Here is a 21,172-nt window from a genome sequence, read left to right on the forward strand (position 1 = left end):
AACACCATAAATACTATGAAATGATGTTAAATGCAGTTTGCATGTAAAATGGAATCCTGAAATACCGTTGAGCTGTTAAGCCATTCCCACGTAGTTGTTATGTGCATGCCAGGGTGTTACCAAGTGGTTGCTAGGGAATTACCAAGTGGTTGCTTTTGGGGTCCCATATGGTTGTTATCGTCTTGCTAAGTGGTTGCTAGAGTGTTGCTACAGCTGTGGGGTAGTTGGAGAAGTTTGAGGGGGTATTTAGCTGTTTGGTTAGTTGTGGTTGAGGGCTGTTAGTCTAAAGGGGTAATTGTTGTTTAAGGGTATTAAACTGCATGAGAAGTGGTTGAGGGCAATTTGGCTGATGGCGTAGCTGTTGTGAGGCTGATGGAGGGCTATTTAGCTGTTGGGGGTATTTAGGTTTGAGGGATAATGGCACCAAAGGAAACAAATATGCAGCTCTGAAAGTTCTCTGAGAAAAGAAGTGGCAGAGAAAGAACGGAAAGCTTTTACCATGAAAAAAGCCTGAAGGAAGCACATGACCGCACCCCTCTTATTATTTTAATAATTTTTGGATAATGGGAAAATGTTTTAAATGATAGCCTTTGTGTTGAACCATAGGGGAGAAATATTATGAATTTAATAAATTAGGTATCTAGAATGGTTCGTTCTAAGGGGCAAAGATTAAATATAAAGAGTGGCATTGGAATGCAAGAGAGATGCGTTGATTGAATGCCATAATTGGGAGCCTGTTAAGTTGCCTTATTTTGGGTTAATCTGTGTTGGCGTGGATTACTGGATTTCTTTTTTTGTTGGGTTTTTTTTTGGAATAATTTTTTTTGTCTGCTTATGGCATCATGCCCCTGTCACTGGTCTTTTTGAGGAAAATAAATCTCCCTTATTGGCTTAATTACTACTGGAATCGTGCTCTGTTTGATTTCACCCCACTATCCTTTTACACACACACACACACACACACACTACACTACACTACACTACACTTCTCTCTCACACACACACATACTATACCTGGTTCTCACATACTGACACACACACACACACACACACACACACACACACACACACACACACACACACACACACACACACACACACACTCTACACCTCACGCTCTCTCTCTCTCCGTCTCTCTCACACACATATACATTGCACCACTATGTTTTTATTTGATATGTGCAAAAAATCAAAGCACTCAACAGCAATGAGAGTCAGCATTCAGGATGGTCCAGAAAATCAGATGAACTTCTGTACAACTGACACAAGCAGGATTTACTACAAAGGAGTTCCTCGAGAACACCTGAAACCTTAAGTCTGAGGTCTTTTATCCTTCCTCTTGGTGAGTGTATTTTTATCCTTTTGTTCAAAAAGTGCAAATAATTGGCCTCTTAAATTTGTGCACACACACACACACACACAGACGATATAGTCTCATGCAGAGACTATCAAACCACGTCCGTTTCCATTTTCCATTTCATCCATTTCCCTGTAGTTCTCTGTGTCTCTCCTCTGCTCGGACAGAACAGTTACAAAAGCATTTCACTGCGAGTTATACCATGTGTGACTAAGTACGTGACAAACTTTGAACTGAACTGAGATGCATGCATAGAATCACACATTCATGCACAGATATAACAGAGAACGCAACACATGGGCCGATGATTGTCAATTTGTGTGATTTATTCTCAGTCCATCAGAAATGTTTAGCCGACTATAGCAGACTACAGTCTCTCTCTCTCATCTTATCTGCCATATGTACTCAAACAGGGCAATAAGCAAACTTTTCAGAAAACATCACAAAGTTTCCATTTATTTATTTTTTCTCTGATCTCTAACCAATGTGGTTACTCTATAAGTTTTATCACACAAGGGTTTTGTCCGTTATCACACGTTGTACTCTTTCCACTTTCAGTGCATTCCACATTGACAGTTGACATTTCATGCTATACCTTATATTAGTATAAGTTACTAAAATGGTTGATGTATATTTAGCTATTTATTTAGCTAGTGGTTGAAATACTTTATCGTGCGTTGTATGATTTAGCTCGGTGGGGCTTAGCGTCGTAATTAATTTCAGGTCTAGATAAAACCTACAAGGTCTGCGCTGTCAGGATCTGAAAATTATTAATCGTATTAGAAAATGAGCATGTTGTTCAGTCGTCTTTTTTTTACCGCCACATATTAGCTAAACTAGGAGGAAAATAGTAATTGTAACGATTCCTATCAGAACAAGCGCGAGGCCGAATGCATGTGTAGGGGGCAGTTTATAAACACGGGAAATACAAACACTGAGGTTAGAACAAACCGAAGGTGAGGAGAAAACACTGAGACAAAATAATACACAAACTAAGCAATGGTGACGACAGTACAGGAAGCGTAACATAGACATGACAGAGGGAACATGACTTAGCAAAATAACTGACAAAGTAGAAGAGCAAACACAGGGTATGAATAACCAAAACAATCATGCACTAAACAGACTTAGCTGAACAGGGAGAACCAAAACACAGACTGGAATGAAAGAACAGACTAGGGGCAGCAAAAACAAAACTAAGGAGCGGAACCGGCAAGTGCAGGAAAACAGACGACAGAGAAACCATGACAACAGGGATGCCAGGATGGCAGCCACTCCTGACAGAACCCCCCACTAATGCGCGCAACACCGGGGCGTGCAAGATGTAACACCGAAACAGACAGAACAGGAAGCAGATCGGGAAACACCTGGAGTGAACAAAGAAGGGACGGGTCCAGGGGCAGGACTACAGACAGGCTTAGTGGCAGGACTAAGGGCATACACAGGATCCAATGCTAAGCCCCGGATGGGTACAGGAGTCCAGGTAGCTCGAGGGACAGAAGAAGGAAGGGGGAAAGCAGGCGGACTAGTAACGCAGCTGGAACAGGAGGAGGGTGTAGAGTCAGGAGAGGAGAGGAGAGGGGACATGCTGGTAGCAGGCACAGATGTGGAAATAGGGACATAACCAAAGCAAAGTCTCGTATATCTAGGATGACTGACACAGGAACAAAGTACACAATTGGCACGGATACAGGCACTGGGACAGGCAAGGAAATGCCGCATGGCAGGATAACAGGTCTCACCAGGTTGACATAAACAGGCATGGATGTACAGACAGGAACAAAGACGAAACTGGGAACAGGAGCAGGCAACACAGGAACTGGGGACACTGAAGCAGACATGGGAGCTGTAACGGGGGCTGGCGCAGCAGCCTCAGGGAGCAGAGTTTCAAAAGTGATTCCCGGCATAACCAAAGATTTCGTATGGGTCCGGGAGGTTGACGGAGGGGCCTCAAGGGTCACCGGCTCACCACAAGGTGTGACTGAGGGAGTCCCAAATGTCATCGGATGCACACCTGTAGCAGCCACAGGGGCCACATCTCAAGGAGCGACCACGGGGACAGCCCTGGCACGTGGCGCTGGGACAAGTCTGGCACGTGATGCTGGGACAGGCCTGGCACATGGTGCTGGAACTAGTGGAGTGGCCTCCTCCACTCTAGGAACAGCCAGGCCCAGTGACGCGACGTTCAGCGGCGAGTCCCGGAGGTCCAGAGGTGCGGCTGCGGTGTTCAGTGGCGAGTACAGGAGGTCCAGAAGCACAGCTGTGGTGTTCAGCGGCAAGTCCGGGAGGTCCAGAGGCACAGCTAAGGCGTTCTGGAGGTGTGGCGGGTCTGGAGGTGTGGTTGTGCTGGTCAGCGACGGGACCGGGAGGCCCGAAGACGAGGCTGTGCTGCTCAGCGGTGCTGCAGGGCCTGGAGGCGCAACTGTGGCAGTCAGTGGCAGCGGGTCCAGGAGGTGCGGCTGTGGGGGTCAGCGGGTCCAGAAGCACGGCTGCACTGGTCAGCGGCGGGTCCACAAGGCCCAAAGATGGGGTTGCACTGCTCAGCGGCGCTGCTGGGTCTGGAGTCGAGGCTACGGCAGTCAGTGGTGCTGCAGGGAGATCCAGGGGTGTACCCACAGGGATTGAGAGACCTCTTGGGTGGTGGGGACAGGCCAGGAGGCCACCACTAGGCCAGGAACAGGCTCAGGATGGGCGGTCGGGATGGGTGGCGTAACATTCTTTCACGAAAGTATTTTATGAATTAGCCGATAGGATATCTCTACCGGTTGCGTAACTTAAATGTATTTTAGCAAACAATCAATACGTATTATGTACAAGCTATCATAACTATTCTTTTGCGAGCTAGCTAGGAAAGGGTATTGTCAGTCTCTTTATTCTGATGATTATTGGTCAGTATGCAATATGACTGCTGTGCCATAAAGTACGTGAAACATTTTGATTGACTAAAACTCTTTTGATCGACGGCTATTCTTATTCTCAGGGGTAGCTAAATAGAAAAACTTGTAACTTTGAAGTAGGTGAATCTATTTACTTAAATTAACCCATACATGATGTAACATCAATGCAGTTTTTGTATAAAATAATACCATCATGGTGATCTTTTCTGCTCATGGTCTATAATTCTGTTTTATGTATTTCCGTAGTTTCCGACATTCATGAGTTCCTTGAATCTGTGGAGAGAATTGCCGACCAAGGTAATTTCTTATTTGTGAACTTTTATACAAACTTTTAATTTTATATATTTTATTTATCATTTACATTTTTTGTTACTTTTTGTTTGCAGATATAAGGACACAAGCTGATAAAACAGTTCAGATACTGAATGATTTGTTACAAGGTAATCATTTCTAGAGTGCATCTACCATATGTTAAAAGTCCACTTTATGTCTAAAAGTTTATGCAGTGCGTTAATTTGTCACACAGAGACAGAAGGGGTGAATCCCTCTACCGTCATCCACTATTCATCGAGCCCTCAGGCAGAGCTCACAAGTTTTTCAGGGGACCGCATACAACCAGCGACATCTATAGAAACGTATACAGAGGTCACTGTGGCTTATAACATACGTCTAAATAACTCCAGGTCTATTCACACTGTTCAACCACACTAACCTGTAGGCCACCTTCTCCACGTAAAAGTATTTTTAAAAGCATGTTTATTAATCACATTTATACTAGAATAAGTGAATCAAATATGTTGATTTTTTTCTAAGATGACTCGGACGACGGGGATCAGGACTTTAGTCTGTTCGACTGGGATTCTGATTTAAGCGCACCTCCCCCATCATGTGAGTGGTCTGATAAAGAATTGTAACTAATTACTGAAAATAATCCATATTTTTTCCACTTCGTTCCTAAAGCTGTTATCAAATGTGTTTAGTTAGCAGTGACGTCGTTCCAGGATCAGACACTACTACATATGGCGTACACAAATGCAGTGAGTAGATACCTTGGTTTAACCCTGGCAACTTTAAAGTTTTCCCATGTCATTCATCTTGTAGACTATACTTGATTCTAAAGTAATATTCCAATGGCTTCTGCCATTGTTAAATAACTCATGATGCCCAGACAAGTTTAGTGAATCATCTAGTTTGGGTCACAGCAAATATATGGTTTATTACGGTTTGGTGCAGGTGAAAAACTGCTGTCCTGCCGTCCAGTCATGCAATGTACTCTCTTATTTATTAGTCCTAATACATTACAGATATAATTATTCAGGATGAGCGTGTTAGATATAAGATGACTAATATATCTGATCATTTAATTGAAGTGACAAAATGAAGGGTCAGTTATGAACTACATAGTCTGATGCAGTGCAGTGCAGGAACAATCACGGTGCTTTACTGGTTGTATGAAAGCACTGAGAGTAGTACTGAGAAGACTTTCTCTCCTGGATGTCAAATGGATTATACTAATTAACTTCAAAATAGTCCATCTTACATGCCCACTTTAAAATGTTTCTAAAAATAAAGGTTTTTGGCTGTGCACACTGATGTTGATGTGCAGTGAGGAACTGATGGTCATGTAAATGATTATGGGTACATGTGACGTTTTGTCAGGGGATAAATGAACTGGAGAGACTTGGTGTTGTGTATTTTTTCATTTATGTATTTATTTGCATCTTATTTTATCTTATTTAAGTAATATATGTATGCAACTCTGGCTAAGAGTGTCTGCCAAACATAAATGTAATCTGTATGTGAATGTAATGTTTAGCATTGCTTCATAAGGTTGGTATTGCAAATAATTCTTGAATCACTCTCAGTTAGTTACATAGCTGCTTGATGTGGAGTGTAAAGGAACCTTTGTCTTGAGAGATCCTAAGGCAGCTGATTCTTGCTGTAGTCAATGTTTAATCTATATCACCATTATTGACACTGTAACATCTAAAGTAAACTCCAGTAAGCAGCATCCTATCATTGTTTGAAAAGAATACAAGCTACAGGAGGCAGGTTTGGAAACACTAATAAAAAGCCCTGACATCTTGCAGGCAGTGGTTGCTGCTGAAAGTGAGCACTGGAAGTCTTCTATTGTGTCATACTAGTGCAGTCCTGCCTTCTAATCATACTAGTGCAGTGCTGACTTCTAATCATTCTAGTGCAGTGCTGACTTCTAGTAATACTAGTGCGGTGTTGTTTTCTGTGTCATATTAGAGCAGTGCTGTCTACTACTATGTCATACTAGTGCAGTGTTGTCTTCTAATGTGTCATACTGTAACACCCCTCACCAGCCCTGCACTCCTTCACATACTGGTACAGTGCTCATGTACCCTACTTCCAGGTACTCTGAAAGGTCCATCCCTCATAATACTAGCATAGAATATCAATAAATCATGCGGGCAGTGGTGTCTCAGTGGTTAAGGTACTTGCTTTGTAATTGGAAGATTGCTGGTTCAAGCTCCACCACTGCCAAGTTGCTACTGTTAGGTCCCTGAGCCTCAATTGCTCAAGTTATATGCGGTCATAGTTGTAAGTCACTTTGGATAAAAGTGTCAGGTAAATTCTGAAAGGTGAACATGCAAAAACAGCCCACAAGAGCTTTGTGTTTAAATTATTACCTTGAATAATATTTACAATTGTATATTTTTCTGGTTGCAATGAAATAAAATTGAATCCTTTTACTTGATAAAACATGAAGCAGGCCACAGAAGGATTTGTAGGGTTTAAATATTATTCAAGTCTGTGTTTGTAATACTCAGGACAATGGTGACGAATTTTGAACCAAGCTCTATACATAAGGCATTTCCCAGCTTTGATGAGCAAAGCTCATATACATATACAGCATACACACTCTCTACTATACACATATACTCAATCATTTTATGCATATATTTGCATAATTATGATTTCATTGTTACAGAGTAAAGTGTTAGGTTGTTGTTACTGTTGTTGTTACTGTGCACTGAAACAAAAATATCTAACCCACATGAGTAAGGTCTGCGAGAAGTTTCCATTAAAAATAAAGGCTGAATTGATATTTATGTCCAACTCAGTGCCACTGCCAACTGTTCCAGAGAAAGATACTCTAGAATGTGCACAAACATATTCTGCACACTACTCAAGTTTGAAGGAAAGTTGTTTTGCAGGATGTTGAGTTAGCTGTTTTACATATGATGTAGTTAGTTCTGGTAGATCCTGCAGTTTCTAAAAATAAAGGTTTTTGCCTGTGCTTCCAGCATTTTAATAAAATTTCTATTTCTGTGACATTCTGTATTTTTTCTCAGTTTTCTGCAAAACGCTCCAACCACTAGTTGATGGGACAGCCAATATTTTACAGGCTTGGTTAGCAGCCATAACCCAACTAAATAATAAATATATCAGATTCCCATACCATCCAGCCCTACATAAAACATCCCTCAGATAGCTGGTTTTGTGGAACAAGTCTGACTAAGTTGTAATATACTACTCCTGGTACCACTATTGTGCTCCAAATTCAGCTGAGAAACTGCACCAACCTGACACCAAAGGTGTCAACCTTTATTACCCACTTTCCCAGCTGAAAATTAAAAAATTAAAAATTGGAAAATTTAAAAAAAATGTAAAGACTGGAAGATGTTTTGAAAAAGTAAAATTTTAATGAGAAAAATTGGAAAACAACTGCACATCCCAGACCAGAATGTGATTTGTCAGACCTTGTAACGTGACAAAGAAGGCCAGATGCTCGCGGATGTAGATAGATAGATTTATGATGTTCCAACTTTGTAATGGGTGAACAAGCCAGGGTCGAAACCAGGAAAGCCAATATAGGGGTAGTCCAAATCATGTAGGTAATCAGTCTAATAACCAGCGAACAAAAAACTAATCAGGCAAACAATACAAAATGGGTAGGCAAAAATCAGTAGTCCGGAGAGCAAAAACACGGGAAAGCAATCAAGGAAATAACACTCGGTATGCAAAGTCAGAACTAGTGGCAATACTTCACAAAATCCAAATGTGAGAGACAGGCTTAAATAACCAAGTACACAGGTGAAGTCAATATTCAGGTGATGATGATCTGATGTGAAGTTCAGGATTGGTGGAGTGCTGGGTTGGGTGACAAACTGCCTGCTGGGTGTTGTAGTGAGATGAGGAATCAGGCGATATGACAGATCCCTTTTGGATAATTGGATCTAAAATATTTGCTAATTTTCTACAAGCTCCCATAGATCCTGAAATGCCTCATGAGCCATCATTGTTGCCCTTCAAGAAAAGAATCATCCAGTCATAGAAGACTGGAATGCAGTATAAATTTGAAATTAAAGAAATTTAATAATGAATAATAAGGATGAATATTATGGTGAATTCATAGTGAAAATATACATAAGGGAAATAATAAGCTAAAGCTGGGAAATGTCTTAATTTGCAATTTGATTTGTACATATTTTCCATGTGCATGCGCTACAAGATGTGATTATCACAAATAAAAACTTAGAGTCTATAAGATAATGATGATGAATTCATGGGTAGCGATATTTTGTGGAATGATACATAATCAGATAATCAGACCAAATATTCACACAACATATATATATATATATATATATATATATAGATATATATAGATATATATAGATATATATATATATATATATATATATAGATATATATATATATAATTCTTATTAATAATAATACCACTGATAATATAATAATAATATATTATTCTTAATAGTATTCTTAATAATTAATATTATTAATAATAGAGATTATTATTATTATTATTATTATTATTATTAATATTAATATTATTATTATTATTAATATTATTAATATTATATTATTATTTTAATATATATTTTATTCAATATAGCAGTTTATTTCAGAGTTTGTCTTATACAACATATTAATTCATACATTTTCCCTATAACTATCACGGTCATTTAAACTCGAGTTGAAAGACAACATTAACTTTGCAGACAGATCAACACTGAGGACTGTTTCTATGAATGTATATTACCAATAACAGTTGGGAGGGATACTAGTGGTTACTTTTGTGCCATGGTTATTGTGTGTGTCTGTGTGTTTGTATGTGGAGGAGAGGTCAAATGTATTGAAGTGGAGCTATGAAAATACATGTATTGGTTAATTTAAGTAAATAGATTAACCGACTTCGAAGTTAAAGTTTTTCTATTTAGCTACCCCTGAGAATAAGAATAGCCGTCGATCAAAATGTTTCATGTACTCTATAGCACAATGGTCATATTACATATTGACCAATAATCATTAGAATAAAGACATTGACAATATCCTTTCCTAGATAGCTCGCAGAAGAATAGTTATGATAGCTTGTAGATAATGCGTATTGATTGTTTGTTAAAATGTCTGTTTTATCTAGACCTGAAATTAATTACAACGCTAAGATCCACTGAGTTAAATCATACAACGCACAATAAAGTATTTCAACCATTAGCTAAATAAGTAGCTAAATACACATCAGCCTTTTTAGTAACTTATACTAATATAAGGTTTAGCATGAATTAGTTAGGCATTACTGAATTGCTTACCTGCTGATAAAAAAAGGATAATGGTTGATCCATGGACATGTTCGTTCGAACTACTTGGCAAAGCTTTCAGATGTATCGCTTACAATTACGGCTGTGACCTAAAGGAGTGAAGTACTGAATATACGGCTTTAAGAAAAAGTTGGTGGGGAAAGAGATGGTTTTTGGATAAAAGTTGTAAATTACGTCCCTCCCTCCAACACCTCTCTCAGTTGTGGAATGCACTGAAAGTGGTAAGAGTACAACGTGTGATAACGGACAAAAACCTTGTGTGATAAAACTTATAGAGTAACCACATTGGTTAGAGATCAGAGAAAAAATAAATAAATAAATGAAAACTTTGTGATGTTTTCTGAAAAGTTTGCTTATTCCCCTGTTTGAATACATATGGCAGATAAGATGTGAAGAGGTGTGTGTGTATGTGTGTGTGTGTGTGTGTGTGTGTGTGTGTGAGAGAGAGAGAGAGAGAGAGAGAGAGAAAGAGAGAGAGAGAGAGACACACACACAACCGAGACCCATACGTGTGTTTGAGTATCAGTACATGACCGGCAGCGGAGCAGAGCAGACATTAAAGACTGGGACGTATTCATTTAAGACTCATAACTTTTATTTACTTTAATCACTTGATTATTTCTCAATTAAATAATTTGTTTTTAAAAGTCAATAAAACTATTTTGAGGTGTCACGGAACGCTTGCCTCCTGCGAGTCATGGGGTTTGGCCCGCCACGTGACTTGGGAGGATGTTTGTGGCCACGCCTGCACACACCTGTACCTCGTCTTGTCTGTGTATTTAAAATCATGTCAAGGTGTGCAGTGTGTTGGTCATTGTTAGTGTAGCGTGTTTGTAACTATGTATCGAGTCTTCACTGTTTGTTTAATTATCGTGTTAAATGTTAAAAGTCATTAGCGTTTAGTGTGCTCATGTTCATTGTTTGTTTTCATGTGAGTGCCACATTTGTCCTTTATGTTATTGGAATAAATGTTCGTCCATGTCGAGGAAGTCTGTGCGAGGACATTCTCTTTCATGAATTCTAATGTTTTCTTTAAATACCGAAATTATGTTATTACTTTCCTATTATATATGTTTGCACTGTTAAAATAGATCTCTATATCTCTATGGTAAACTGGACCTCAGTAACAGGCATGCTACAGCCCTAGCTACAAAAATCCAGCTAATTTGCTGCTGTCAGATGAACTAATCTGGTCAATGATGGTCAAGATAGTTGAAAAGCTGGACATCCAGGCAATAGATGTACCTTATGCAGTTAAACCATCTGATTAACCATCTGGTAGACCAGCAAAGGCTATGTTTTGGTTCAAGTTTGATGGTTTAGCTACAATTTCCAACTGGACAGTGGGTCCAGCAGTATAAACAACTTGACCAAGCTATTCAACCAGTATAATCAGCAGGGTCATACTGGTCAAATCTGATTATACTGGTTGACCAGTGTGGTTATTGCTCATGCTGGTCAACTATCTTGTTCTTATCTTATCTGAAGTGTGATGTTTATAGCTACATGCATACAAAATGTGATTTGAAATAAATAACAATCTAATTGTAGGTATTTTGGATTTTAATCATCATTTTTAAGGCTGCCTACAGCCTAGCATAAATAAATATGCACGAATAGGTCGGTCTTTCATTCTGTATCACGTATATCATAATAAAACCATGGTAACCGAAAAACTTACTTTTCACTTCCAAAAGACTTGGCGCTGATCTCAGAAGTCCATCTCCTCCCCGTGTCCTCTGCAAACAGCCATTCTGTTGTTGTGGCAAACTTCCATTGTGTTGTGACTGGATTTGCAGCACTTCTGAAGTTGCGTAAGTTTTCCTGAATTTGCACTGGGTTGTGTTGTCATTTTGATGAATTTGCTTTGTGTATTTGCGGCACGTTTGTGAAATGTATCACAAGTGTTGTCATTTTGATGAATGTGCTTTATGTATTTACAGCGCGATGGGTCTTCCTGGCAACCGTAGTGGGTGTGGAGCGTGAATCCACCTCCAACTTTGATGTAAATAATTTTTTTTTCTCTCTTGGGCTTTATGTATATTCTTTAGAAAGGCTCTTCTTTTGCCACGTTTTCAATTAAGCGCACATAAAAAAAACACTCACCACATTCTACAACATTTCTTTTGGCCATCGATTAGGAGTGATGTTGGATACTGCCATTCCTGCCATACATACCAGTTTGTTGGAAAACCAAATCAGGTGATTACTGTCGGCCAAACAGCACTAATCTAAATTCTACCAATGCCAAAAGAAGATGACCTTAAGTTGACTGAATAGTGACGAGCAAATGAATCAAGTTTAGACAGACTAACAAACTGGGTATCTGACAAACATATAAAATAAGATGTTATTCTAAGTACAATATTCTTCTCGTGAGGGGTTCTAGACTTGTAGTTACTTCTGTTTGAAATGACTCTGCTGAAATCAGTTTTTAACTACTGATCTCAGGGGTGGAATAAGCAGGAAAGGCTCAACAGATGTGTTCATGCAAATTTATAGCTTCTTTGTCTCAGTCTTAGGCTTTGATTGTGTCAGGCATTTACCTCGAGTTACCTTACAAAACATAAATTAATTCAGTATAGTACATTAAAAGAACAGAAAGAGGGAAACAAAACAACTGGAACACAAGAGCAAAGTTAAATACTGATATTTGGGGATAGGTGATAATTGTCTTTTAAGCCATAATAGGTTGGAACATTTTTGTCATACTAATTTCACCTGAGCACTTAGTCTACACATTTATAAATACAAAGAAAGAGTTCTTACAAACAATATAAAGCACACTACTAATTTTTCATATATAAACTGGCTTCTCCTACTACTAACTCAGAAGCACTTTGCTTACACAGCTGATGAAAGACCTCAAAAACATTTCATTACTCAAAGACAAAACATTAGAGAATATTCAAGGAAAACAGACAATGGTTCAAGGCAGATATGACTATGCAATATTTCAAACATCTATGTGCAAATGATTTATTTCAAAGCTTAAGGTTTTGATCACAGAAATCAGGAGTGAAAGACAAGTTAGAGAAAATGTTTATTTGAGGATATGCTATTTAATTTGGGAAGTTCATTGTAGGGAAACATTCGGGAAATTAATGTAGTCTATCCTGTCCACATCTTGGTCAAGGCTGGTGAAGCTGCTTCAAGGCTGAGTGGAATCTTGATCCGCATCTAAGTATTTTTCTGTGCTTGGACTGAAATAGTTTACTCCAAGTGCTGAGCCCTTTGGGCGGATCTGAAAAGTGCTGCTCATAGCCTGGGGGCTTGTAATCCGCAGCGTGAGGGTCGCCAAGCATCTCTCTCACCTTGGGTGAGGCGTCCTTGTGTAAGTACTGATAGGGCTTTTTGCCACTGTTGTCACGTATGTTGCAGTTGGCACCATAATCACGCACCAGAACACTCAGGACTGATTCGTGGCTGTGAATAGCAGCCATGTGTAGTGGGGTGTAGCCGTCGTAGCTCTTGATGTTAACGTCAACCCCTGGCCCACCTTGCTGTGAAAGAAGAAGGATCTTGCGCACTATTTCACTGTTTCCTTGTTTAGCAGCCCAGTGAAGTACTGTGAAGCCAGAAATGAAGTTTCTCTTCTCTGCCAGCTTGATGTCCTGGAGCAGAAGCTGGCAGATTTGATCCTGCTGTCCTGCAGCACACTTCACAAGCCACTCATGTTCTCTTGGCCCTAGAGGGAAGATGACTGACTGCTTTGTATCCACACCTGGTTTGGTGTCTTTGTTGACCCTTTTCAGGGCTGGTGAAGCAGGTGCCACAGAGTGCCTCTGCTTGGTCCTGGCTGATCTGTACAAGTCATATCCATCAGTCACTTCACTTAGACATGCTGCCACAGTCCTTTCAGTTCGTTCATGGGCCATCTTCAAATCTGCCGGAGCAAGTATCATTACTTCTGGATATATATAGAACACATATTGTATGTACTACATACAGCCTGACAAGAGCCTAAAACCTTGTAATAGACTAATAATGCACTAATACTTCAAGTGGTGTTGCATATTTTAAATGAGAGTTTTAGTCACTGCTGATCAAAGGATAAAAGCATTTTCAATAAGTCAGTTTTTGTCCCTTATTGTAAAGATTATTTAGTTTACTGTTTTTTTTATACATGAGATTTAAATTAATCCTTTTAGAAAGGCAAGGCCAAAAAGCAGAAAAAATAATCAAATATCCATACCAACTGTAGGACGTTTTTTCCACTCTATCTTCAATTTTTTTAGATTCCACTTCTGCTTTCCTCTTTTGCTTTTCTTTATTAAGTCTCTCCTGGATTCCACCTCCTTTGTATCAATATATTCATTCTCGATACCTCCAGCACACCAGCTCCAGAAACGCCTCATTGTTCGATCTGTCCTCTTCAGTGTCTTTCCACAGACTGATCTGTAAAGGTGTTCATGGGATTCCACTCATGTGTGACATTATGACACGGGACAGAGGGGGTTCTAAAGTTCCAAGAGTGGAGATGAGTTGTTTTTCTTTGAATTTCCTAATTTAATTGCTGCCATAGCAACAACTGACAATGCAAACAGATATGTCATTAATGCAGCGACTCTAACAGATTCCTCAACCTGGATTGATTAACCATGTATGGCTCACCACCGGAGACTGTGATACATATAACATTCCAAAGTGTACTTAATTCTGAGCAAAATCTAACTAGCCTCATTACTGCTGAACTATGAGGGCCCGTTTAAAGAGAAATCAGGGAAACTGTACTTGCACATACATATGAAACATTTTCACATAAATAGCCTACTATTTACATTTGTGCATAATAATTTAAACTTGCATATACATGCACTTGCACATTCAATCATTGATGCGTAAACACAGAGTTGCACTATGCTTGTGTGTGTATGAGTGTGGCTGCTGTCACAGAACGTTTGCCTCCTGCGAGTCACACGGTTTGGCCTGCCACGTGACTTGGGAGTATATGTTTATGGCCATGCCTGCACACACCTGTACCTCATCTTGTTTGTGTATTTAAACCCTTGTTAGTGCGTACAGTATTGTTGATCATTGTTGGTGTAGCCTGTGGATGTCAAGATTAGTCTCGTTATTGTTAAACGTATTCATGTTCATGTTATATGTGAGTGCCGTTATGTTGTATGTAATAAATGTTCGTCCATGTCGATTGAGTCTGTGCATCCTGCTCCCTGCCCTCGGTACTCAGGCCACCTCGTTACAGCTGCGTGTGTGTAAAACAATTTTCAGGGTGCCGGAAGTCATTTCATTGTAACAGCAAGGCAGATATTTAACATGTTTACAGTGTGCATAATAGACAGAGGAAGACTGTTGAACTATTAATATTAGGACAGTTATGACGTTTGTGTAATACGTAATGCTTTCTATCTATAAAGTAGTGCTTCTCTTAATGACAAATGTAACTGTTTTCCCATATATAATTGTGTGCTTTATATTGTTTGTAAGAACTTTTCTTCTCATTTAGAAATATGTGGACTAAGTGATCAGTTTGTCTTATTATTTAATATGCTCAGTCTCACTATTGTTGGCAGATTTCATCACATTATTACGAATGTGGATACGTTATCTTATAATTATAAGCAGTGTGAGATGTGAAGCTAAGTGAATTACATGTGCAGAATTTCTAACAATACCCTGTTTTGTATAGGCTGGCTAGCTGACCACTTAGTAAAATTAAATGTGATTGCTGAGCTTGTTGTAGGTGAGTCAATTTAATTTGATTTCATTGTGTTTAATTTTTAACTCAGATGCATTAATCTGAATATTTTGTGTTCTACCTGCAAGCAAATGCTGACTTAAGCTGTTTTATAGTTAGCTTGAAATAATTGAGGTTCATCGCTGGGTGCTGTTCATTTTTTAATTTTTTTTTGTATTATTGATCAGGAAAAAAAACTACAATGGATGAGATGGACGTTTTCTATGTATGATATGAAATTTGAGTATATGAGTGAATGTTACTCTGTAAATGTATAAGAATATGTAGATAAGATTATTATGAGATCATTATTTATACTCAAACGACTACACTATATGACAACAGCTTCCTTTAATTTATATATTTTATTATATTGTTATTATGGAAGAAGTTGTAACATTTACTGGGAGGTGCATGGCAGAGCGAGACATACCTCCTGTGGGCTTGCTAGCTGACCCCTCAGTGAAATTAAATGTGGTTGCTGAACTTGTTATAGTGTGGAAAATAAAAGGAAACCCCTTTTATTCACAACCTGGTGTACATCATTGAGTGGGACGGAACACAGAGGTCCCACTAGCTACTATTTTACATTCCCATTCAACCTAATGACATTCTATATAATACAACTCTAGTTTCGAGCTAAATACCTACAATTAGATGATTTATTTCAGATCACATACTTTCAAATAAAACAATAAAGGATTCTGGTACTTATTTTTCTAATGACTGTGAGACATTCTAGATACCACAGCATAAGCAGACGGACAAACCGATTATGGCACATGCTCTTGACCAACACAAACCTGACATGATAATTTACATAGTACTAGTTTCTACTTGAAATGTGTTACAAAGACACCTGTTGTTCTTATTCATTTGCTGCTATTCCGATATGCCTCTACCTTTATTTCCTTGTGTTTGCACTGACTGGGTCTATGAAAGCAGGGAGCAGGCATGTGTGTCTGTCAAGGCCATGTGCGTTTGGAAGCACTCTCAATGTCCGGTTAACTGTAGAGATATTCAAGCCTGGTAAACTGTTGTCAGATATTCAAGCTTCAGTGTTAGACAGCAAACATTCCATTGGCCGAGGTTGTCCTGCAAATTACAAACGTTTAGTTTTAAATGACCTCATATGCAATCACAGCTTTATCAAATGAAAATTGAAAAAGAAAGAAAAAATGATGCATTTGGATAGCAGGTCCACATGTGAAGTACAGACTGCATGGATGAGTAAGTCCAAACTGCTGGCATGCATTTTGCTAAAGGCAGTGCGTGCAGGAAAACTGCTATTAGCACGTCCATCGTTTTTGAGGTGATTAACATTGCTTTTCTAAGACAGACATCTGTTTTGGACATCTTTTACTTTTAAATCCTATAAATGGTGACCGCTCCATATTATGTGCAATTATTTAAATCTGGATCTTAAAAACATTTTCCTTTGTGCAGGTTTTGATTAAGGATTACAGGTACAGCATCATTTTGTCTTGGCTGCTCATCCATCAGATAAAAATGAATAGCCCATCAAATAAATAGCAAATACCCGGTGTTGTGCAGTGAGCCCAGTCAGCCAAACCCTCTTTGTGAAACAGAAAATCTCAAGTTTGTTTCAACTCTAAGCCAACTAACTGAGTTTTCACTAAACCTGCTTTCTGATACAGGCCCCTGGTTGTACATTTTTAAGTGTTCTAAGTGTTCACTGACCTTTTTTGGCCAACAATGTGGATGTTTACTCAATATGCTTACTAACAGACATGATGAGTACAACTGTGAATTTGTGTGTTTTTAATTATTGTTAGACTGTGTTTGTCTATAATTGTGACTTAGCTCATCAGACCACTATAACAGCTTTGGCTAGGCAACAAAGCTGTAAAAGAGTGATGAGAAAACCAGCAAACAGAAGTGAAAGTAGAAGGAAGGGAAACACAAGGAAAGACCAAGGTAGCTTAAATGTTGTATTATACACAAACACGCACAAACGCACACACGCACGCGCACCCGCACACACACACACACACACACACACACACACACACACACACACACACACACATACATACATAATGGAGTAGCATCAGGAATAGAGTTTGTTTTTTGTTTTTTGCTTTTAATACCCAAAAAAGTCAATTTTACTTGATGCCATATAGAACTCATGGCACTGCTGTATATTCTCTCCTGTTCTCATGAATTTGCTAAGGTACTGTAGAGCAAGACCGTTGTGCTTTGTAGGTCATTAGAAGGACGTTGTAATAGTAGGTGTCATCATCATTGAATCTGATGCCCGAGGACATTATCAGCTCTTCACGATTTCAGCCTGTTATCACACAGCTGTAAATGATAGCGATGGCATGATACCAGTTTTTCTGTACCAATCCAATGTCAACATCCTGTGTTTTAATGTCAACCAATATCAATACTGATCTGATATTTTTTCATTAAAAACCTGCAACAGTAAACATGTTGGTGAATGGTTTGTTTTGGACCAAATAATCTTTTTTTTTTTCTTGCCTGATCTCTCTGGTCCCTCCCAAGGTAGTGCTGGGAAGGTCTCATCAATCTCCCCTCTGCTACTGGCCATCTCATCTCTGCTGATGTTCCCTGAGAAGCAGGTTATTCCTACTGAAAATGACATACAGACAAATTTCAAATTAGCCTAGTGTCCTCAAAGTAAGACCTATACTCCTAAATTTCATTGTACAGAATTAGCTAAAGTATAAAATGCATTGCCATTAAAGTATAGGATCACGACAGTGTAAAACATGTCTATATAAATCTGTGTTGAGATAAAGGGAAAAACACAAAGAAAAAAATAAGTCTTTCAAACCGGACGAATAAATGTCCAAAGAGTGAAATTCAGCACCAGGTGAAAGTTATAGCCACCAAAGATTAAACTTTTTTTTTTCAATCAATATACTTTAAACTAAATGGACCTCTACAAAATAACAAACCTCCATATAATAAATTTGTCAGTTAGCTGGTGCATTTGGACCTCACCATGTTTCTCTTGCACAAGCAGGATTTGATCTACTGCACTTGCACATGAACAGCAAAAATATATGAAGATATATTTTTACTAATTAGAGGAACAAAATAATGGAGCTATACATCACTCCCATTAGTCCATGGGCTACCATTAAAGGCTTGACCATTGTGGTCAGATACATGCTCTCTAGACTATATGATGTTTTGGAAACATCTTTTTAGTACTAATATATGGTAAATATGCATTTCATTTCATTTTCAGTTCACTGCAGTTCATTTAAAGTCACTCAGCAATCAGTCCCATGACATAACGGGTCATTAAACATTGTCAGTTTTTTCCAATTTAAGAATGATCATTAGACAAAAAATCTATACATTTAATTTCAAATGATCTGAAGTAAGTAAACAATTGACAATGCCTGTAACAAAAGATTCAAATAATGTTAAAGGTGTTGAACCTTCATGAATCATACTGGTCATACTGGTCAAATCTGATTATACTGGTTGACCAGTGTGGTTATTGCTCATGCTGGTCAACTATCTTGTTCTTATCTTATCTGAAGTGTGATGTTTATAGCTACATGCATACAAAATGTGATTTGAAATAAATAACAATCTAATTGTAGGTATTTTGGATTTTAATCATCATTTTTAAGGCTGCCTACAGCCTAGCATAAATAAATATGCACGAATAGGTCGGTCTTTCATTCTGTATCACGTATATCATAATAAAACCATGGTAACCGAAAAACTTACTTTTCACTTCCAAAAGACTTGGCGCTGATCTCAGAAGTCCATCTCCTCCCCGTGTCCTCTGCAAACAGCCATTCTGTTGTTGTGGCAAACTTCCATTGTGTTGTGACTGGATTTGCAGCACTTCTGAAGTTGCGTAAGTTTTCCTGAATTTGCACTGGGTTGTGTTGTCATTTTGATGAATTTGCTTTGTGTATTTGCGGCACGTTTGTGAAATGTATCACAAGTGTTGTCATTTTGATGAATGTGCTTTATGTATTTACAGCGCGATGGGTCTTCCTGGCAACCGTAGTGGGTGTGGAGCGTGAATCCACCTCCAACTTTGATGTAAATAATTTTTTTTTCTCTCTTGGGCTTTATGTATATTCTTTAGAAAGGCTCTTCTTTTGCCACGTTTTCAATTAAGCGCACATAAAAAAAACACTCACCACATTCTACAACATTTCTTTTGGCCATCGATTAGGAGTGATGTTGGATACTGCCATTCCTGCCATACATACCAGTTTGTTGGAAAACCAAATCAGGTGATTACTGTCGGCCAAACAGCACTAATCTAAATTCTACCAATGCCAAAAGAAGATGACCTTAAGTTGACTGAATAGTGACGAGCAAATGAATCAAGTTTAGACAGACTAACAAACTGGGTATCTGACAAACATATAAAATAAGATGTTATTCTAAGTACAATATTCTTCTCGTGAGGGGTTCTAGACTTGTAGTTACTTCTGTTTGAAATGACTCTGCTGAAATCAGTTTTTAACTACTGATCTCAGGGGTGGAATAAGCAGGAAAGGCTCAACAGATGTGTTCATGCAAATTAATAGCTTCTTTGTCTCAGTCTTAGGCTTTGATTGTGTCAGGCATTTACCTCGAGTTACCTTACAAAACATAAATTAATTCAGTATAGTACATTAAAAGAACAGAAAGAGGGAAACAAAACAACTGGAACACAAGAGCAAAGTTAAATACTGATATTTGGGGATAGGTGATAATTGTCTTTTAAGCCATAATAGGTTGGAACATTTTTGTCATACTAATTTCACCTGAGCACTTAGTCTACACATTTATAAATACAAAGAAAGAGTTCTTACAAACAATATAAAGCACACTACTAATTTTTCATATATAAACTGGCTTCTCCTACTACTAACTCAGAAGCACTTTGCTTACACAGCTGATGAAAGACCTCAAAAACATTTCATTACTCAAAGACAAAACATTAGAGAATATTCAAGGAAAACAGACAATGGTTCAAGGCAGATATGACTATGCAATATTTCAAACATCTATGTGCAAATGATTTATTTCAAAGCTTAAGGTTTTGATCACAGAAATCAGGAGTGAAAGACAAGTTAGAGAAAATGTTTATTTGAGGATATGCTATTTAATTTGGGAAGTTCATTGTAGGGAAACATTCGGGAAATTAATGTAGTCTATCCTGTCCACATCTTGGTCAAGGCTGGTGAAGCTGCTTCAAGGCTGAGTGGAATCTTGATCCGCATCTAAGTATTTTTCTGTGCTTGGACTGAAATAGTTTACTCCAAGTGCTGAGCCCTTTGGGCGGATCTGAAAAGTGCTGCTCATAGCCTGGGGGCTTGTAATCCGCAGCGTGAGGGTCGCCAAGCATCTCTCTCACCTTGGGTGAGGCGTCCTTGTGTAAGTACTGATAGGGCTTTTTGCCACTGTTGTCACGTATGTTGCAGTTGGCACCATAATCACGCACCAGAACACTCAGGACTGATTCGTGGCTGTGAATAGCAGCCATGTGTAGTGGGGTGTAGCCGTCGTAGCTCTTGATGTTAACGTCAACCCCTGGCCCACCTTGCTGTGAAAGAAGAAGGATCTTGCGCACTATTTCACTGTTTCCTTGTTTAGCAGCCCAGTGAAGTACTGTGAA

This window comes from Electrophorus electricus, chromosome 1 (assembly GCF_041902795.1).
Source record: "Electrophorus electricus isolate QZ-2024a chromosome 1, ASM4190279v1, whole genome shotgun sequence".
Lineage (NCBI taxonomy): Eukaryota > Metazoa > Chordata > Actinopteri > Gymnotiformes > Gymnotidae > Electrophorus > Electrophorus electricus.